The sequence below is a fragment of the Orcinus orca genome, chromosome 13, assembly GCF_937001465.1.
Source record: "Orcinus orca chromosome 13, mOrcOrc1.1, whole genome shotgun sequence".
In the NCBI taxonomy this organism is placed as follows: Eukaryota; Metazoa; Chordata; class Mammalia; order Artiodactyla; family Delphinidae; genus Orcinus; species Orcinus orca.
In genome coordinates this window covers 74178744-74201370 of record NC_064571.1, presented here as the reverse complement: position 1 = coordinate 74201370, position 22627 = coordinate 74178744, and the positions used below count along the sequence as shown (strand labels likewise).

Genomic DNA, 22627 nt, shown 5'->3' with positions numbered 1-22627 from the left:
CTCTGCTCTCTGACCATCGCGCTTAGCCAGTCTCCCCGCCTACACCTCTGACAGTGCCTGTTCCTCCTCCTTGAGCTTACATGCTCATCATCAGCTCTGTGCTTTATCAAGCTGCCTCTCCCCTTCCCATTGAAAAGCACCCCCATCCCAGCCCTCTTCAAATCCTTCCTTCCTCCTCCAGACCCAACTTCAGTCTTACTTCCTTGATGGAGTCTTCCCTGGCCTTTCTAGGCCACACGTGTCTCCCTTAGGACTCCTGAACCCCCAGGTGTCCACAGCATAAACCCAGCCTTTGATCACACACCTCCTGAACGCCTCCCTTTCCTAGTCTCATTTCTGAGTTAAGAGACCAGCTCACATACCTCCACCTCCCACCTAGGGGAGGGCTGGGAAGATTGAAATGGATACAGATGTCCATCTGCTGGGGGTTTTCTCTACAAAGAAAGAACAACGATGGTAAGCACTGGATTAAAAAACAAAGTCAAAACAGAAAAAGCAGAGAAAATCTGGAGGTCTTTCTGTTTGAAGTGAGCTAAAAACAAAAGTTGAGGTGGGGGTAGGTTGAAGAAGGTGACCTCACTATAGATAAATACATCGTATGGCTCCTGCCCCAGCCAATCTGTAAAAATGTGGGATATTCTGGCCCTGCAACGGAGCTGCTTCTGCGCTGCAGAGGGGGTTTCTGGCAGGCACTGGGACCGTATTAAAGGTCTCCACTCTGATGAGCTCAAAGTTCTGCTCCACTCCGATGAGCTCAAAGTTCTGCTTTTAATCGATTCAGTGGTGATATCACTGGGCAGCATTTCCTCCAAAGATAATGGCAGCATCGATTATCAGATACGAAGCACAGGCAGCCTTGAGCAGCTAGGAGCCCAGTGCCAGAGCAAAGGGGCCAAAACCAGCTTTGGGAGTGGGGTGCTGGCTGCTACTGCTCTGTGATGAATACAACTCCCGGCTCAAGCTCCAACCCTGGTGGTGGGAAGGACCCAGAGCCTCCCCACTGTGAGCCAGCCACCAGCTGTGGGAAGGAGGGAAAAGGAGTGAGCTATACAGAGCCCTCGGGCATTTCTGAAAGGCAGGGTGCAGCAAATCTCAGTGTCTGCTCCATCTCACTTAATTTATTAATATCACTGAGCATGAAAAAGTATCACACCCTGTGCTGAGTGCTATGGATGTAACTGACAGCCCTGAGCCCTGCCTGTAGGGGGCACCCATTCCACCAGGGAAGAAAGACATCGGGCAAGTATTGATATTATAAACAATCGCCAAGAGAAATCAGGCTGATCATGTACCATTTTTAAAGGACAAAGTGACATCGTGGGAGTAGAAGGATCTTCCATGCCGGGGTTGGCCAGAGTTGAAGGGGGTTGGAGATTTTTTTTTTTAATAAATTTATTTTATTTTTGGCTGCATTGGGTCTTTGTTGCTGCGTGTGGGGTTTCTCTCTAGTTGCGGCGAGTGGGGGTCTTCCTGGTAGTGTGCAGGCTTCTCATTGTGGTGGCTTCTCTTGTTGTGGAACACAGGATCTGGGCGTGCGGACTTCAGTAGTTGTGGCACACAGGCTCAGTAGTTGTGGCTCATGGGCTCTAGAGCACAGGCTCAGTAGTTGTGGCACATGGGCTTAGTTGCTCTGCGGCATGTGGGATCTTCCCGGACCAGGGTTCGAACCCATGTCCCCTGCATTGGCAGGCGGATTCTTAACCACTGCACCACCAGGGAAGCCCACGGTTGGAGATTTTACATATGATTGCTTATCTATAAACAGAAGGCTTCCAACACTGCCTTTACTCCTTAGCCTTTCCTGTCCTGATCAGCTTCTAGCGGCTCCGCTCAGCCTGGGGAGGGCTGGTACCAGATCTTAGACTGTATTAGAGGCCCCTCCTATAAGCTCATATTATGATCAGTGATAACCACCCCTCCACCACCCATATTACTTCTCATTTTCATTGTCCGTTTCATTGCCAGTCTCATCTACTGAACAGTAAGCTCCTTGCAGGTAGGGGCGTGTCAGTTTCACTCACAATTTTACCCTCAGAGCCTACAGTTAACAGGGCACATAGCTGGCCACAGCTTTGAGTGCGTGTTTAGAGAAACTAATGCACATTTAGAGAAACTTCCGCTAATAATGGTAGCTGACATTGTTTGCACTGGCATTATGTGTCAGACACGGTAAGCACTTGGCAAACACTGACTCATTTAGTCCTTGCGATAATCTTTTGAGTTTGGCATTATTAACCCCCCATGCAAATAAGGGACCTGAAGCTCAGAGAAATTAAGTAATATTCCCAAGGTCACACAGCTTGGGACTATATTCAAACTCAGAACTGTCTCTGGTCCCCACAGATGCTGGCCTGAGGTCCCCTGGAGTGGAAGCATGTTCTCCCCTGTAAGTGTACAAAAAGAGGGAAGTGGTTCCGGCCAGATGTGGAAAAGATCCACAGAGATTTGAGTGCTCGACAGACACATCCACGAGGCAGGCAGGAGGATCCACAGTTGTCAGGATCTAAAGCTTCCAGAGATTGGGTTCCTAAGCCCACAACATCCTCTGTAAGGAGGGGAAGGCAGGTACCGGACACTACGAGGCTTCTCCTGGAAGAAGAAAGGAGCCTAAGGCAGGTCCTAGGAAGGTGGTGGAAGGGTCAAGGATCAACGCCCCCTTAGGTTCTTGGCATCTCTCTTGGGTTCATCTGGGCTTCTCCCTGAAACTCAGGGCCTGCTGCATGCAGGAAGCTTCAGAATCAGTTTCAGACTGGGGCTGGATCTGGGGCAGGAAGCAGAGGGATAGATAGAAAGCTTGTCGCTGTGAAGGTCAGGGCACAAATGAACACAGACAAGAAGCACAGGCACAGAACTGCCAAGTGATATACCTGCTGTCACAGCACAAGCCTTAAGTGGGATACACTAAAACATCATAGACTGGTCTGCCTGTGGAGGTATGCTTCTCCCCAAAGAGCCCCTTCAGCCTGCTGCTACTTCCTTGTGGAAAATTAAGAGAGGCGCTTGTCATCACCGAAGGAAAGGAAAGTAGCCTCCTCATTTCATCACAAAAACTCCTGCAAGCCTATGGCAAATGGCCTCAGTTCCTTCCTTCCACCTGATTTATACCGAAGCCATTGTTCACCCGGACGGTGCTCAATATATCACCAGAATGAACACTGTGCATCTTGGTATTTCACCCTCCAAAGCCTCATAGAAAAATGAATGCTAATGAAGAGGCCTTCCATGTTTTCCTAAGAAGGCCATAACCTCTGATAATACAGAGAGCTTCAGCAGATCAATAAAGGCAATAAATCAATGCAATTTATTAAATGCAACAAGCACCTTCCCAGGCAAGTGCTCAGGAAGAGTGCAGAGCAGCATGTCGCCAGCATTCAGAATGGGAAAAGGTTCTGGTAGCTACGGAGTATGAACAAAGTTTCAACAAATGCCTCAAGAGACAGTTAAAGCCAGGCACAGTGACGTTCAAAATCACCTCATCACAATCTCTAGCAGAGCTCTCCCTGTGAGGTCCTCATCTGTGCTCTTTAGACAGAATCCAATTTACCATCCTTTCTACAGCAACACCCAGATCAGCTCCTGGGACAGAGCTAGAAAATGTTCAAGTGAACAAGGGCAAGTTTCACTGTGCAAAAGGAAAGCATGAGTGAGGCAAGATCAAACACAGTGGGTCTCAACAACATGGGAATTGATCTTTGAATCTGCCCATTGTCTTCCCGGAGAGAGAGCAGAGAATGGTCCCCCATCCATGGTATGTAAGGCATCCCAAAGGAGAGCCCACATCCCAAGCCTGGTCCTCACATGTAGACAGAGCTGGTTTAACAATTCATCAGAGCAGGCAGACCACTAGTGTCTGCTTCCTCTGCAAGCAAGAGCTCCTAAAACAGCCCCTGCACTGATGAAGATGAGATCACACTTCTCCCCGGCAAGGGCAAGGTTGGGACTGCCATTTCCTCACCTCAGCTCCAGTTCTGTTCTTATCTCTCTACCTTCAGGCCACTGAGGAGAGAAAGGCCATGGCAGGGTTGCTGTGGGATCACGGTCCAGGCTGTAGACACCCTGGCCCTGGCCTGAGGATGGGCTCCTCCATGGGCAGCGAGCTTTTGTGAAAACACTGACTGTCCACGTCATCCATCCTTCCACCCATCCATCCATCCATTCATCCATCCATCTACCAGCACATCCATCCATCCATCCACCCCCAAATGTTTACTGAGGACCCCACTACATTCAAGTCTCTGTAGGGATGCAGAGGGTCTCTCAAGGATCCAGAGTGTACAACAGATGATAAAATAGCCTGCTGACCAGCGACATGACAGAAGAAATATGAGTTCTGGAAGCAACTACACCTGGTCCTCATGTCAGCTGTGTCTTTGGGTAAATTATGAAACCTCTCAGTGCCTCTAATGCCAAACCTAGAAAACAGGGATAATAACGGTACCTACCAAAGAGGTTCTTTTATCTCATTTAATAATGAGATAATGGAGTTTTCCTAAAGGATGATAAGGCATGCCATCAGGAGTAGAGGAAATTTTAGTTGGAGCAGGGGCAAACTTTTATCTAATATACATATATCTTTCAGTAAAAAGTAATATCAAACTCAATTTCACAAATATTACTACTTAAGATAAATCTAAAATTTAAACTAAGTTTACACAGAGTGTGAAAGGTATTTGTAATACATGTTACCAACAAAGGGTTTGTATCCAGAATATATAAAGAATTTCTACAAATCAATAAAAAGATCACAAAATAATGAAATAGTACAACCACTGGAAAGCCTATTTGACACTGCCTCCTACAGCTGGATGTCACATCTCATAACCCAGCAATTACACTCCTAAATATACGGTCAGCATACATGTGCTTTAATAAGTATGTATAAAAATATTAATACTGCCATTATTTATAATAGCCAGAAACTGGAAACAACACAAAGGTCCATAAACCACAGAATAAATAAATAAATATTAACAGCAGAATACATAATGGTGCTGTATTCATGCAATGGGATACTACATAGCAAGGAAAATAAATGAACCCCAGCTATATGTAACCACAGAGCTATGCTTTCAAACACGAAACTGAATTATATAAATCAGACATACATAAAAACATACACACTGATCCCATATGTATAATGCGCAAACTAAATGACAGTGTGAGAGTCAGAATAGGGGTACCTCTGGAGAAGCTGTAGGGGAGCATGAGAAGGGTGTCCAAGGCCCTTACCCTGGTCTGTTTCTTGACATTTCATGATAATTTATTGATTTACGCATCTATGATTTGTGCACTTTTCAGTATGTTATATTCATACCTTTTTAAGTTTACAAAGTCTTTAAATATTAAGTAAATCCATGGGTGTGTGATTATAGCAACACTGTGAAGATAATAATCCCTAAAGATGGGAAAATGCTCAGGTGATAGAATTCACTAACCTTCACAAGATACAGATCCTATTCTGTACACTTTACGTAAATCGTCTCACTTAGCTGTCACAACGATCCTAGGAGGTAGGTAATATTATTAGCCCCCATTTTACAGGTGGGGCATCTAAGGCACAGGAAAGGTAAGCTACTTGCTTATGGTCACCCCACTAGCTAGCAGCAAAGCTAAGATTCAAAGCCAGGCACTGAATGATGGTCATGCTCTTAACAATCACCCCATGCTGCCCTCATGAAAAGGACCAACACAATAACTGACACGTAGCCACGCTCATTCTGTATTGACTCTTATTATTAAAAGTAATAGTCTTTCCTCTTGATTCCCTGTAGTCTGCTCAGGGAGCCTTCCCGTCATCCATCATTCCTCTCCCAATTTATTTCTATGTTAAGGTTTTGATACCCCTCCTTCCCCTGAAAATTTTGTGTCCATATTTCAAGAAGTCTAGTGAAACGCTGCCTACTTGGGGCCTAGGGGATATCAAAGACGCAATAGCACAGCCTTTTGAAACATAAAAGAAAATAGCCCGGCTGGTGTCCATGGTATATTAACCACGAGCGCACAAGGCGGGATTAGGCTTCACCTGATGATGGCTGTCCGGGGAGACCACCCAAAGGTTTCCAGCTGAAGGGCTGAGGTCTCGACGTGTGCTCTTCCTTGGGATCCTGCAGGAGCACGGGCGTTGACGGTGGCTGATCACAGGGAAAGCCTGTTGTGAACAGCAGGCTCCTGACCTCCTAGAAGGAAGCCAGAGATGGACGATGCAAATGCATTCAGGATGAAGCAGGGGGAAGGAAATGGCTCGCAAATATTAGAAAAAGTAAGGAGATGCTCCTAGGGTCCCAGGGCTTGAGGATGTTGCCTGAAATAGACTCAAGATGAATCTACTCTCAGGAAGCATCACCCTTTGAGAATGCGAGGACATCCACCTGGGAGAAGACCTGCCTCCCCTGAGCCCCTCCAGAGCAGGAAAGCCTGGCTAATTTGTCGTCTGAAGACTGCTCTTCTGGCTCTGAATATCTACACAATCCTTTTGGTGCTAAATTTATTTGTCATCATTGCAGCAGCCTGTTTAATTATAACTAATGGGTGTACTCATGCTAAGTGACATGCTGTCGGACATCCCCCTCCCCCAACTGGAAATGTCCACAAAGATGCTGGGCAAGGAGGCAACTATTCTCAGGGAGACCAAGCTCCTCTAGTTGAGGCCCCACTTGGATGGAGAAATTTCACCCAAGAAATCTCCCCCCAGGACACCTTCAGGCTGTAGGGCCGGGGTGTTCTATTGGTTAGCTGCCATTTCTGAAAGCTCGACGACAGAGGCAGAGCCCCCATCTCCCAGCCTCCTACAGAGGATATGATTTCCTATGCACATTATTAATGAGCTTCATCCTCAAGTCACTCTGGCTGCATGTGGAGCTTAGAGGACTTGGGAGGACAACTGGGCAGGCAGGAGAGGCTTTAAAATGCAGCATGTCCCCAGCCTGTCTTAAAAAAACATAGCATCAAAGAGGAAATCAGAGAGCGGGGGGAGGGTGGGGGGCAGTAGCAAAAATGGGATGAAAGAGTAAAATGAGGAAAAGAAAATTTTTTAAAACGTATTTTAGGGGCTTCCCTGGTGGCACAGTGGTTGAGAGTCCGCCTGCCGATGCAGGGGACACGGGTTCGTGCCCCGGTCTGGGAGGATCCCACATGCCGCAGAGCGGCTGGGCCCGTGAGCCATGGCCGCTGAGCCTGCGCGTCCGGAGCCTGTGCTCCGCAACGGGAGAGGCCACAACAGTGAGAGGCCCGCGTACCGCAAAAAAAAAAAAAAAAAAGTATTTTAAAAACGTTTTTAAAAGGAATATATATATATATATATTCAGCTCCATTTCTGTTCTGCACTGTTCCTCCCAGCCTTGGGGCCAATCTCTTGCCCGGAAGCCTCTCCTGTGCTTCTCTGTCTGCTCAACCCCTGCAGGTCTTGCAGGGCTACCTGAGCCATTGCCAAACGTCCTCTGTTGACTTCCCCAGATCTCAGAGCACTTTTCCTCCTGGAAATTCCTTCCTAGTAGCCATTTGGCACTTCCTTCATTTAATTATCATCAAAACAAGTATGGATTCCTTGCTGTGAAGTATTTGTGGCAGACGCTAATCCCAGGCCTTAGATAAGGCAGTTTTCCCGGTGGGTAACTTGTCTTGTTCAAGAGGTTGAGATCCTGAGAACAGGAAGCGCGGCAGGTTCATGGCCACGAAGCCCAAGGCCTGGCACATGTTGGCCCCTCAGGGAATGCCTCTGGATGTGATCAAACTGGATTCAACATGATGCAGAGTGGCCTTGCTTGTTCTTTCCCAGTGACCCCTGACAGGATGCTGTCAATAGCATCACTGCCCATCTTCCCAGAGGGCAGCTGGGAGCAGAAGACCAGCCCCTAAAGAGAAAGGTTTTTGGATGCTAACCCAGCTTTTGCTCGTGAAAGGATAGAACCTCTAAGCCCCAAACATCATCCTACCCTCTTATGTCTCCTGTCTGGTGACTTGGCATCCAAAGAGCAAAGACAGTGATATTGATGGGAGTGGGCGGGGTGAGGGGAGGAGCTACGGATGGCTAAAGACAGCTGGTTGTTTTCAGAGAGGAATAAGCATTTATTAGTGAACAAGTAAGGACCACAAAAGACTCTGATGAATGCGGAGCTTTATGGGAAGATGGGAAGGAGGGAGAGGTAGAGACCTGGTTTCTGCCTTGTCCTCAGAGAGAAAAGACATGGAAGGTAGAGCAATGGAAGAATAATCAATTCCTGGTCTCAGTAGAAATGACAGAGTTACGCCAACCCCACTTCAGGGAAGAGTTTTGAAACCCAGTTCACACTTGTTCCCAAAGGAGCCTCTTCTCATACAGTCATGGACCAGCCCAGCTCCCTCAACATGCAGAAGCATTTTCAACTAAGTCCTATCCCTGGGACTTCCCTGGTTATAGACACATAAAAAAGGAAATCCTGTCATTTTTAAAGGTTCTCACAACCATGATTGTGATGCTTCACTTACTAAGATTTCACATTAGTAAATATAAAATCAACTTTCCATGATCAGAATATTTTCCAGAAGTTTCCATGATGCATCAGTTACTCTTCAGGCTGCAATGAGAGGCAGGCTGAGTTAGCCATAACTTGGCCTGTAATTAAGGATGCTGACCCAGGCTCGCTAGGTGCTCCAACAGCAGAGGCTTCGGTCTCTGCTGCTCTTGAGTCAGTCTGAGCTCCCGGGGCCCCTCCTGGCAGAAGAACAAGCCGGGAGATCTCCTTGATCAGAGTCAAGACAACACCATTGGCAACTTAATCACAAAGGAATGAAGTAAAATACAGATACAGCCTAAACGTTTCACCGTCTCCACAGACAGGCCAGGCTTTGAGATTCTGGATGATGAAAAACATTCTTTCCTATAAGCTCCCAGTGGTACCCGGATTTCCACAGTACTTGCTTCCCCACTTCGGGAGGGAGGGGGCAGCTAGCCATGTCCCTATTGTAAGATGTGACACAACGGCAGTTTTCTGGCCAAGGCAGCACTGACTGGGAGACCTCAGACCTTGGCCCTCATTCCCTCCTCCATCACCGTATGGATCTGCGAGGGAAGCCTCCCCCCCATTGGAAGACACCTTGTTCCCAACCCCAAGACATAGTTACTTTCCCCAAGAGAAGACTTTGGCACACACTTCACTGCAACAGTGAGTGCATCAAAATGAGAGTCACCCCAGGGTACATCTGTTTTGAGTCAGGATCTCCAAGTTACATTCCACAAACATCAACTAAGGTTTTCCTTCCATAGGCTTAAGTCTAGATTCTTACATCCAACACCAATCTCCCTTTCCATTGATGAAAATCTTGATGTGTGCCCAGTACCATGTTGTGTGACAGAGAGGCTTGCCACTCTGGAGGGATATGACAGTGGCTTGGATCTGTCAACCTGTCCTCTTCTTTCCTGGAAAGGTTACAGTCAGGGTTAAATAACAAGTGATTATAAGGCAGCTTTCTCATTGAAACGAGAATTAATATTAATGCAATTATGTGTTGATGGCTTCGGTGTTCTGTTGACATGGATCAACATTTAAACACTATCACTTAACAAAAATAAAACCATCCTACAAAGACTTCAACAGTAATGACAAGAGGCAGAAATGCGCAAAGGACTCTACAGGGTACCATTTTTACAAGACTGTTCTAAGAATTAGAGGGGAAAAAAAACACAACTCTCCCAGTTAAAAAATCTTTGTTCCCGGGCTTCCCTGGTGGCGCAGTGGTTGAGAGTCCGCCTGTCGATGCAGGGGACGCGGGTTCGTGCCCCGGTCCGGGAAGATCCCACATGCCGTGGAGTGGCTAGGCCCATGAGTCATGGCCGCTGAGCCTGCGCGTCCGGAGCCTGTGCTCCGCAACGGGAGAGGCCACAGCAGTGAGAGGCCCGCGTACCACAAAAAAAAAAAAAAAAAAAGTTTGTTCCCATAAAAAGTAAAAGTTGATTTATTTTTATGAAATACTACAAATATGCTCTCAAATTCACTGAATTCCCCAGCTACCTCATCCCAAATCAATGCTTTATGGAGCTTTTAGGGCCTTCAAAATACAGCACTGTAGCTAAAATTGGGCCATTCCCCAAGCAACAGGATTGCAAGCAGGATGTTAGAGGAAGAAAGCATTCTTTCAGAACATGGAAAGCTGTTGTCCTTTTCTTGCAACCCAGATGGTGTGATCTGAGGCGACCGAACAGCATAAGCCTCTCTGCTCAGAAACCCCTGTCCCCTCACTATCTGACCTCATGCTTAGAATCTCTGTCAGTTCATTTTAAAAACAAACGGGCCACTCAAACCATAGAACTCTAGGGTAGAAGGGACCTCAGTGGCCATTCAGGTCCATCCACCCATGTCTCAGTGGGGAAAATGCAGGTCTAGAGACTCAGCCAGAATCATACAATTGGTCATCGATAGAACTTAGACCCAAGCCAAGGCCCCTGAATGGCCAGCCTGGTACCTTGTCCATTGCTCAGCGTTACAGAGTGAATTGTGCCCCACACGTATAAAAGATATGTTGGCACCCTAACCTCCAGTACCTCAGCGTGTGACCTTATTTGGAGATGGGATCTTACAGAGGTAAGCGAGTTAACCTGAGGATATTAGGGTGGCCCTAATCCAATATGACTGCCGTCCTTATAAAGAGGGGAAATCTGGATGCAGAAATAGATGTGCAGAGAGGGAAGACGATGTGAGGAGACAGGGAGAAGCACCCTCTGCAAGGCAAGGGGGAAGATTTTGAATAGATCCTTCCTACACAGCCCTCGGGAAGAAGCAACTTGCCAAGACAATAAATTCCATCGTTTAAGCCTCCCAGCAGCCTTAGCAAACAAATATCACACCCTATATCCACTGTCTGGAGCGGACTGTGTGTCTGTGTAAATGTCTGTGTAGATATGCAGGCTTTATTTCACAGTTCAGGTATCTCTAAACCTTGACTTCTTTAAAAGTCCAAAGATACAATTTCCCTAAAAGTATCTTTTACAAATGCTAGCCTCTAAAAGGCACACATTTGGTCAAAACCCAAGGCTAGGCCAACAACCCTAACAAGCAGATACTATTATTAACTCCATTTTCGGGATGAAGTCCCTTGGAGAGGTTGCAAAAACTGCCAAAGAACAACCACTGAGTAAGTGGCAGAGTGGATTTCAAACCCAACTCCATTTGGTTCCAGAGCACAAATTCCTGAGTAGTATACTGCACACAAGGTAGGGAGCGTCCCATCACCAGCAGTGTTCAAGCAGAAGGCGGAGGGCCACCAGTGAAAGATACTTTCTAAGGAATCCCTTCCCTTGAAGGAGAGGGGAAGTGAAGCATTTTATAAGGCCCCACCAGCCCTGAGCTGCCCTGAGTTTACAATCCTATAATTACGGCTGGTTTGAGGATTCAAGGGAAATTTCAAAGAGGAAGGAAGATGAGAATATGAATCAGAGTTACTATAGACAGAAAGGGAGTTAATGTTTTAATGTTGGCAGAGGAAGACTTCAGTAGACAGGAGGAAATTAGGAGGAATAGCAAGGAAGGTGTTAACAGGATTCGAGTTCTTGGGCTTTCCTGGTTAGACGATGCCCAAAGCTCCAGCCCCACCAACCTCTATGCTGAGTGTGGGATCACGTGAGCCTCTCAGTTCAGCCTCCATCCTGTGTGCAGCCTGATTAGACTCAAGTGAACCCTTGCAGATTTAAAAGTCACACAGTATTAAGGACGGATATAGAGCTGATGTTCTGAGCTCTTCATTTAGCATTTTTTTCCAGCCCTAAGTTAAACACATACACACACATAATGCTTCCACCATGCTACGAGCTAAATTCTGCTGGTGTCTGAGTGCCCACGTAGCTTATATTATCCTTCATGTGAGCTACATGCACACGCAGTGGAGGGAGAGTAGGTCTCAGAGCCCTCAGTTCCCAGAGCAGCTCCCGAATTTATGCGGAGTCAGAATGACAGTCATTTGAAGGACGGCTTTCCGTCTCTGCCAGGGTTCAGGCACCAGACACGGGCTTCCTGATGCGGCAGCGCAGCACATAAAACTTGCTCGTTTTCAAGCTAAGTTTTCATTTTCTCTGGTCGGTTTCAACAGGTTGCTGTGCAGAGGATCCACTCAGTACGTGACATTTTCTCAGCTTGCTTCAGAAGAGGAAAGGTAGACTTCCAAAACCCACCGAAAGGTTTTTCTAGGTCAGTAGGAGAAAAGAGTGGTTCAGAATCCTGGCACTGGTTCCCTGGAGAGGCTGGTGAGGGGCTGCTTACGGGGGGAGAGGATCGCCTTGGGGCTGCTTGGCATCAGCTAGGTGAGCTGGACCAGAAGAGAGACTCAAATCCCATACGCAAACGTGGGTGCCCCAGAGCGCAGGGGGTCGGCACCTCAGGAAAGGAGGCTCAAGCTTCACCTCTGCCCCCCGAAAGAGCAGACCCTGCTTACTTCTCCCACTTTCTAGAAAACGCTCAATGCAAACCTTAAATCTGTCAACCTTCATCAGTTTGTGAGACACATCTGTTCATTTCTGCCATAGGAAACGGGAATTTCTAAGAGAGGGAAAATAAACAAAGCCACATGTGGAGTACCTTGAGTATCCTGCATCTTTAGAGAAGTGCTCCTGGTGACTTGGATTCTTAAGTGCTTGCTGCACCTCTTACGTAGATGCCAGCAAACACCCAGCTCCCCAGTCACAAAGGGCTCCTTCAGAGCATGGGACGGGGGATTTCCTTCTCTCCAGCAGCCAGGCGTTCAAAGCTCTCCTTTCGTACTTCCTTGAAAAAGCTATTTTCATCCTAGGTTTCTGGTATATTTTTCACCCCATCACCGCCACCTATCAAATGATATTTGATCACTGATTGCCTTTTAATGATTCCATCGTGACCGCCTCTCATATTGTAAGCTGACGCAAACCCTCTTTGGAAGTAGCTGGTTATAAAAAGCACCATCACAAAGTGTTTAAGTTAAAATGGGTGGAGGGACTCAGACTTGGAGGAAGAACCCTTCCAGTGATTATACAGGGCATTTTGGAGCAAGAAGAGAATATCTATGTCTCAGCCCTCCAGTGGGAACACTGAGGTCAAGAAAGCAAATGAGACTTGCCCAAAGTCACACAGCTCATCAGTGGCCAAATGGACTGAAAGAGAAGGTGCCTGATGACGACACGGTGCTAATTCCATCACAGTCACTGATCAGTCACTGATTCGGATACGTGGGGTCCCGGCCACCTCTACAGATGCTGTTGCATCCACACCCCCTGCATGGACCGAGCCAGAGGAGTTATTTTATTTCCCTTTTATCCTATTTGCTTTTCCTGCGGCCCTTGCTTAGACTGCAATGGAGTCTACTCTGCTTCTGAGGGTTACTATTTAGGGAGGGGGAATGGCATCCTCAGAGGTTGCGGGAGATGTGAGGCCATGGACCCACTGTGGCCTTGGCATTTTCCATGAAAACACGCAGGATGTAATTAAGCATCAAGTGGACACCCGGGTGCCTGGCAGCAACATGCAAAATACATTATTTTTCCCCAAACTCCCAAATATCTTGTGTCAAGTTTCTTTCCTCCCACTCTGCAAGCAACACTTTGGGAAAAGCACAGATTTCTCTTGAGAATTTGTTGTTCTGCTTGTTCTTGGCTTGAAGTGACAATTCCTTGAGTGAAGAGCCTGTGGCTGCCGTGGGAATAAGGAAACAGAGAGCGTGCACCTGCTGACGAAGAGCAAGGGCAATGAACCTTCAACGAACCGTGGCGAGTCCCTGCCTGATACCCTGCGAGGCTCCCCACCCGCACGCCCTCACAGGATCGAGTTCAAACACCTTACCTGGTCCACGGGGGCCTCCCTGGCCTGCCCCTGTTGACCTCTCCAGCCTCAGCCCATCGCATCACCCCCTCCCCTTCATCCCACAACCCAGAAACACTCAGCTGGTGTAGCTCCCCAAACACACGGAGCCTGGTCTTGACCCTGGACCTCTGCTCATGCAACCCCTCCTGCCATTCCTCCAGCCTTCTGAGTTCTCCCTTCTCCCCACCCTGGGCCCTGAGGGGCCACTTCCTCTCTTACCCACGTGGCTTGATTTTTTCTGCTTGCAGTATAATATTATCCCAACTATTAGGAAGACCCATTTCATCCTAGAACTCTTCATCTTCCCCTCAAAGTTCAAGGGTCCCAGAAACTACCCATAGGGTTGACTCTTCCCTATAGGTCATGCACGCTGGGGTCACCTCTGGTTTTCAGTGTCAGGTCCTTTGTGGTCCCAGCAGGGAAGCTATCTAAATCCTGCTTCAGCCTCAGGGCTTTGAGCCACGGGTCCTCTTTTTCTACAACCACCGTGACCAGTAAAACACCTTTATTTCTCTGTTTCTTGGGAAATACCCCATGACCATCAATACTTCTCTCTCCTCCACCCTAGGAGCTTTGGAGTCTCTTAAAGCCCCGAGGGGTCAGCTGGTCATGGCAAAACTAGAATATGGATAAAACTCAGGAACTCAGAACTCAGGAGACCCAAGGCTTTTTCTAAGTGTTAAGATGAGTAAACGTAAGTGGGAGGACATGACCCAGACATTTCCATGGGCTGAGTCAAAATTCACGATTTACACTTTGTTCAGATGATCTTCACAGGAATCATCTGAGGAGTATTTATTTTAAAATGCTGTGGCATAACTCTTTATATAATTATAGAATCACAGGCTGCTAGGACTTGCGCAAGATCTTCAATCCACCCACCTTTTTCAGATGGGGTGGCCGAGGCCAAGAGAGGAAAATTAAGGAATTCAAGTTTCTTCACTAGGACTAAGCCCTCTGTCCCCCACTGCCACCTACAGCCACCTCATCCAGGGACCTGGCCTCTATTCATAGGCCCCTAAGTTACACACAGAGAAGGAATCTCTGTCCCTGTCACAGGATCTGAGAGCAGCTTCACATCTCCCAACTGGGGCCGCTACAGCGTACGCAGTTATTAGCAAGTCTGCCTGACAACATCAATAGCAAAATCTCCCTCTCTCCTCAAGGGACTAAGTGACTCCACACGGATGTCATGTTGTCTGAAGGTTCTTGTCCCTCTTCTCTCTTTGTCCTTGAGCCCATCTCCTGGAGCAAGACAAACTGAGAGGGTTCTAGGGATCCTCCCTCCACTGTTTCCTGGTGGAATATCTCTTATAAATAGAATTTTCTTTGGGATTAAAAGTCCATCATGTACAGCAATTCAGAAGCTTCCATAGTTCAACACGAGTTCCAGATCTGCTTCCCTTCATACGTAGCTTTCTTCCAACCTTGGGTTCTTAAGTCTCACTATGTCTTCTCAAGGACCCAGAACTTTTTTTAAGACTTTATTTTTTTTTAGAGTAGTTTTAGGTTCATAGCAAAATTGAGAAGAAGGTACAGAGACTACCCATGTTCCCCTGCCCCATCGCATGCACAGCCTCCCCGTTATCCACACCCCCACTAGAGTGGCATGTTCGTTACAGTCGAAAACCTACACTGACACATCATCATCCAAAAGCTTCAGTTTACATTAGGGTTCACCCTTTTTTTTTTTTTTACGGTACGCAGGCCTCTCACTGTTGTGGCCTCTCCAATTGCGGAACACAGGCTCCGGACGCGCAGGCTCAGCAGCCATGGCTCACGGGCCCAGCTGCTCCGCGGCATGTGGGATCTTCCCGGACCGGAGCACGAAACCGTGTCCCCTGCATCGGCAGGTGGACTCTCAGCCACTGCGCCACCAGGGAAGCCCCTGGGGTTCACTCTTGGTGTTGTACATTCTATGGATTTGAACCAACGTGTAACGACATGTATCCACTATTACACTATCATACAGAGTCTTCCTGCTATCTTAAACATCCTCTGGGCTCTGCCTATCCATCCCTCCCCCACCAACCCCTGGCAACCACTGACCTTTTTACTATCTTCATAGTCTTGCCTTTTCCAGAATGTCATATAATTAGAATCATATAGTATGTAGCCTTTCTAGACTGGCTTCTTTTACTTAGTAATATGTATTTTAGATTCTCCCATGTCTTTTCATGGCTTGATAGCTCATTTATTTTTAGTGCTGAATGATATTCAATTGTCTGGATGTCCCAGTTTATTTATCCACTCACCTACTGAAGGACATGGTGGTTGCTTTCAATTATGAACAAAGCTGCTATAAACATCCATGTGCATGTTTTTGTGGGACATAAGTTTTCAACTTCTTTGAGTAAATACCAAGGAGTGCAACTGCTGGATTCTATGGTAAGAGTGTGTTTAGTTTTCTAAGAAACCATTACAGTGTCTTCCAAAGTGGCTGTTCCATTTTGCATTCCCACCAGCAGTGAATGAGAGTTCCTGTTGCTCTGCATTCTCTGCAGTATTTGGTACTGTCAGGGGCCTGGGTCTTGGCCACTCTAATAGGTATGTAGTGGTATCTCACTGTTGTTTTAACTTGTGTTGCCCTGATGGCCTATGACATGGAGCATCTTCTCATATGTTTGGTGAGGTGTCTGTTAAAGCCTTTGGCCCATTTTTTAATTGGGTTGTTTGTTGTCTTATTGTTGAATTTTAAGAGTTCTCTGTATATTTTAGACGGCAGTCTTTTATCAGGTGTGTCTTTTGTGACCCAGAACTTTTGACTCTCTAATTCAGAGATAATTAAGACCCCTGGGATAGACCAGAGCTTTAGGATTCAGATTCCCACAGAGATGGGTCTGAACTAAGTGGAACCCCAGAGAGGACTCTGTCATGAGGAGTTTGATGAGTGACTCTGTTCCTATTGAGAAAAGGCAGTCCATTCTTAGGAGGCAACACCACTGAGACTTTAGGAGTCAGACATGTACAGTCTCCAGATACCCACAGGGCACTCACTATGTTCTTGGTACTAAATCTAGCCATAGGCATAGGCATCATTGGTAGGAGCAGCAGTAATGTCTAATATCATTGAGTACTGGTGCTTTCTGCGAAATATCTCATTTTATCTTCGGAATAATCTTATGAGGTAGTATGGTTGTGACAGGCTGAATAATGGCCCCTCAAAATGTCCACAACCTAAACCCTGGAACCTGTCAATATGTTACCTTTCATGAATAAAGGGGCTTTGCAGATGTGATTAAGTAAAGATCTTGGGATGGGGAGATTTTCCTGGATTATCTGGGCGGGCCTAACATCATTACACGGATCCTTAAAGGAGGGAGGCAGGAGGGTCAGAGTGATGATAGAAGCCAGAGTGATATGGAAGAGGGAAGATACTGAAGACGCAAGGGGACCATGAACCAAGGAATGCAGGTATTCTCTAGAAGCCAGAGAAAGTAAGGAAACAGACTCTCCCTTAGAGCCTCCGGAAGAAGTATAGCCCTGCCATGCTAGATTTTAGCTCAGTGAGACCCATTTCAGACTTCTGACCTCCAGAATTATAAGATGACACATGTGTGCAATGTTAAGCCACAAAGTATGTGGTAATTGCTACAGCAGCAATATGAAACTAATACAACCATCATTATTCCCATTTTACAAATGAAGAAACAAAGATGCAGAGAGGTAAAATAACATTTCCTAAATGGTACATCTAGCAACTGGCAGATCCAGTACTTGAACCCAGGTAGTTTGATTCCAGAGCCAGGATTCTTAGCTACTAAACCATAATGCTAACTACTAATTGAATCCATGAATTAATAAATAAACAAATAATGAAGAGTCATCCTTGAGGTTGTAGAGATTAGAATCAAGTTAAAAGATGATGTAGAAACAACAATACAGAACCCAGAAGGCATCAAACGCAGGTAAAACATACCTTTTTTGTACAAGAGTTTGTAGAAGAGTTACTATAATTTCCTTTGTAGAAGAGTTACTATAAAATGAAATGATCAAGTTTTGCTGGTAGGAGCGCAAAATGGTTCAGCTGTTGTGGAAAATAATTTACTGGTTCCTCGAAAAGCTAAACATAGAACCATATGACCCAGCAGTTCTACTCCTACACTTATACCCAAAAGAAGTTTAAAAAAAAAGTACTGAAACAAATATTTGAATAGATGTGTTCATAGCAGCACTATTAACAATAGTCAAAAGGTGGAAATAACCCAAATGCCCATCAACAGATGAATGGATAAATAAGCCGCAGTATATACGTATGATGGAATATTATTCAACCGTTAAAAAGGAATGGAGTATCAATACATGCTACAACATACATGAATCTAGAAAACATCATGCTAATTGAAAGAAGCCAGGCACATACATTGTATGATTCTATTGATTTGAAATAGCCAAAATAGGTAAATCCACAGAGAGAGAAAGCAGACTGGTGGTTGCCAGGCTGGGGTGGGGCTGGAGAGGCAGTGGAGAATAACTGCTTAACAGAAAAAAGGGCTTCATTTGGGGGCGATAAAAATGTTTTGAAACTAAATAGAGGTGGTGATTGCACAACACTGTGAATGCAGCACTAAATGCCAATAATGATTAATTTTACATTATATGAACTTAGCCTCAATACAAAATAAAATAAAATAAAGGAATACTGAAAAAAATTATCAAGGAGGGCTTTCTAGAAGATGCAGAACTTATTCTGGGCCGTGAATGATGACTGGGATTAGACAGGCTAGGAGGAGATCGAATAGTAAGCAAAAACTTTAATTCCACACAACAGACATTCTTGCAAATCTGCAAGTTCCTGCACGGTCTTCCCAGGCCCGCCTTACATAATCCCTCCCAAAGACTGGACCCAGCACTTAGAGATCCTGCAGGCATTATCAAGGGCACCCCCGCACATTTGCTGATGGCTTTACATACATCGTGTGAAAAAGAAGACTTACTGGAGAACAATGTGCTAATATCAGAAACACTGGGGCAAGCTCCAAATGATGCAGAAAGCCAGAGAGCAACCCCAAATTAGTCCAGGGTTTGTGGTCAGGAGATCTCAGTGACTGTGCATCACGTGACCCACCTTCCACCCCTGGTGGCACTCACAGTTCTGTCATGCAGCCCATCCGCCATGATCTACCTGGCCCTTCCCCACCATTACCTGACTTCTCCTAGAATTCCTGTCAAGGCCACAGGTCAGGTGTCCCTGAAAAGCTACAGGGGTCTAGGGAGGGCAGTCCTCTGTAAGAATTTTTTTAAAACCCAGCTTTTCTCAGTCATCAATCACACGGCCTGAGGAGCAAAGAAAATGCCAACAGTCTCCCTGAAGGCAGAAGGCTGGATCCACCTTTCTTCAGGAAGCAGAAGCAGTTCAAGGCCCCGAGTGAGGTTTGCTTCCACTCCCTGCCCCTCTAAGGAAGGATTTGAGGAACTGCTTTGAGGAACTCAAGGCAGAACTCATATCTACACCCAGTTTTCTAACTCTGAGTTCCAAATTACTTCTGTGGGAGCTTCCCAATGCTGTCTTTGGTCACACACTGGGGTCCTCTGGTTCCTTCCCACAAGCCCAGCCATCAGTCACAGCAGGATGGGAAGCTGCGTGGAGAGAAGTAATGAGATACATTCAGTTCTGTTTACAGATTGCTTTCAGCCCTGTGGAGAGAGGTACTTCTAAATGTGAAGTGTTACTGCCACACAAGGAGGATGTGTGACTGATAGCTTTGCCTGACCTACCAAGGCTCAGGGCAAAGCCACTGCCCCCATCTGGGGCCCTCATTCCTCATGAAGAAACAGGGGCACTGGCAATAGAGTCCATCTCTTCTCCAGGGAAATGCATCATCCCATCCAAGTCCAGAGATCTTTCCTCTGAACTCCTTCAACCCTCCCTATTTGCATACTCGCTGGGTGTGTCACAGACAGCCTCGTTCATTACCTTTTTTATAGGTATGCCTTTCATCTAGTACCAGCCTGGCAATTCATCCAGGGGGCAGAGTTAGTGTTCTTCATCCTGAACTCTCATTGAATGTGTCTTGGTGCCTGCCCATATATACGCTGGCTGACTGAAAGTTGTGCATTTATATTCCTGCTCCTGTGTCACCAATACTGCAAGCCTTTATGATCTCAAGATTTATGCAGACAAGTAGTAAAATTGTTAACATTTATTGCATGCCTATTGTGTGCTAAGCACAGTGCTATGTGCTTTATACGCACTTTCTCCAAACCTTATAACTACCTGCAAGTATCCTATTCTCAGGGGACAGTGAAAGGCAGTGCCCTCTCTACATCCTCAGCTCTCTCTCTCCCTGAGCCACACCAACTAGTTTCCACTCCTACCTTCCTGCCACTCCCCCAAAATTACCTTTTCTGTTATTGCCTACAACCCCCGTGTTGCCAGAACCGATGGCTACTCTTTGGAGTTCGTCTTGCTGAACCCAACCAGCATGCCACCGGGCTGACCACCCCTCGATCTGGAAATATTCTGCTCTTAGCTTCTAGACATCATGCTGCTGGTTTTCCTTCTACCTCCTGACACCTCTGACCACTTTGTCTCAGGCTCCACAGGGGTTGAGGGAGAAGTTCTGGGGCCAGATTGCTGGGTTCCTACCCTAAGCTCCTCCAACTACTAACTGTGACCTTGGATACCTGTTTACTTCATAGGGTTATTGTGAAAATAAAGAAATAAATTCATGCAGCACCTTTAGAGCAATGCCTAGCGCACAGTAAGCCCTCCATGAATGCTGGCTCTTTGTAAGGTCATTATGATAACCTATTATCACACCATGTCTAGATTTTGAAGTTCACAGAGCCATTCTGGGTCCTCGTCTCATCTCACTTTCACCTAAGGCAGCCTCACTCATCTCCGTGATTTCCGATGACATCTGTATGTTGGCATCTCCAAATTCCTATCCCCAACCCAGATCTCATTTAAGCTCCAGACTCATGTATGCAATTGCCCACCCGACACATCCATTTGGACGTCGTGCAGGCACCTCAATCGACACGTCAGAAACTGAACGTTCCTCTTCCACTTGGCCCTCCTCTGCCTTCTTCATCATGGACAATGGCACCATCGTGCACCAGTGGTGACTTAAGTAAGAGGCCATGGGATCATCCCTGACACTTCTTTTTCTCACACCTCCCACAGTGAATTCATTACCACAAGCTTCCAATTTCACCTTTAAAGGATATCTTAACTCCATTTCCCTTTTCAACAATTCACTTGCCGGTCACCCTATCCCAAGTTGCAAATCTCCCTGTTTTATCTTTACCAACCCTAGATTCCTTTACTTACTTGCAACAATGAGGAAGCTCTTGGTGGCGGTGGTGGTGGTATCCTTTTAATGTTTTAATGAAGTCAAATCATGAAGTCGATCTATGCTTAAAACTTTCCAACTGTTTCCCATTGTCCATAAGAGAAAATCCAGTTCCTCACTGTGACCCTCAAGGCCCTTCAGTCTCTGCAGTGTCATCTTGCCACCATCTCCATGGCTGGCCCTGCTCCTGCTGCACTGGGGCTGCCTCCCTTCTCCGGCCTGCTGCCTTAGCCCTTTTGTTCTCCGAACTGCTTTGGCAGCCTGGGGAAGCTTCTGAAGCCCTGCTTGGGATGTTTGTTAGTGTGTAAAATAAAATGCATAGGATTACAAAGGAAACAAATTATATCAAAATACAGCTGTCAAAATATTATTTTAAAAATATATGTGGGGGGGCTTCCCTGGTGGCTCAGTGGTTGAGAGTCCGCCTGCCGATGCAGGGGACACGGGTTTGTGCCCCGGTTTGGGAAGATCCCACATGCCGCGGAGCAGCTGGGCCCGTGAGCCATGGCCGCTGAGCCTGCGCGTCCGGAGCCTGCGCGTCCGGAGCCTGTGCTCCGCAGCGGGAGAGGCCACAGCAGTGAGAGGGCCGCGTACCGCAAAAAAATATATATATATATATGTGGGGACTTCCCTGGCAGTCCAGTGGTTAAGACTTCGCCTTCCAATACAGGGGGTGTGGGCTCGATCCCTGGTCAGGGAGCTAAGATCCCACATGCCTCACGGCCAAAAAACCAAAACAGAAGCAATACTGTAACAAATTCAATAAAGACTTTAAAAATGGTCCACATCAAAAAAAAAAAGTCTTTAAAAAATTAAAATTTAAAAATTAAAAAAAATAAAAATAAAAATATATGTGTGATGTACCACTTTGGTGAGGGATTTTGATAGCGGTGGAAGCTGTGTGTATAAGGGGCGGGGGGGTGGGTAGGAGGTTTATGGGAAATCTGTGTAGTTTCTGCTTAGTTTTGTTGTCAACTTTAAGCTGTTCTGAAAAACATCCCTTAAAGAATTCAATTGCGATGTAGCAGTAAACATGTACTTCTTTCTTTCTTTTTTTAAAATTTATTTATTTTTGGCTGCATTGGGTCTTTGTTGCTGTGCATGGGCTTTCTCTAGTTGTGACAAGCGGGGGCTACTCTTCATTGCGGTGCGCGGGCTTCTCGTGGTGGCTTCTCTTGTTGCAGAGCACGGGCTCTAGAGCGCAGTAGCTGTGGCACACGGGCTTAGTTGCTCCGCAGCCTGTGGGATCTTCCCAGACTGGGGATCACACCTGTGTCCCCTGCACTGGTGGGCGGATTCTTAACCACTGCGCCGCCAGGGAAGTCCCAACATGTGCTTCTTTATCAAGGCATTAACTAACAAGATCCAGCAATGGGTCTAATAACTACCATAATTTCAACGTGATATAATAGCTGCAATTTTCACCGGTGTCAACGTCATACACAGTCACCACTAACACTACCGTGAAATAAGGCCAAATTGAGCCTTATTGTCCAAACCAAATTCTCTCCCTTGTTCTTCGACTAAGTAACT

At 46.4% G+C, this 22627-nt stretch overlaps 1 long non-coding RNA gene across 9 annotated transcripts in view; it reads right to left on the bottom strand.

Annotated features, from left to right (window-relative positions):
• LOC117200765 (uncharacterized) overlaps nt 1-22627 on the bottom strand; it is a 354407-nt gene that overhangs the window by 16186 nt on the left and 315594 nt on the right. The window contains exons 7-8 of one of the 9 annotated variants that reach the window (XR_007471048.1): nt 18943-19073; nt 9262-9394 (exon numbers count right to left, since the gene is read on the bottom strand). The exons of 6 other annotated variants lie outside the window; for them this stretch is intronic. This is a non-coding gene — a long non-coding RNA (uncharacterized LOC117200765). Of the gene's footprint in view, nt 1-362; nt 435-9261; nt 9395-18942; nt 19074-22627 lie in introns of all 9 variants that reach the window. 2 more of the 9 variants (XR_007471047.1, XR_007471049.1) reach the window with 2 other exon arrangements.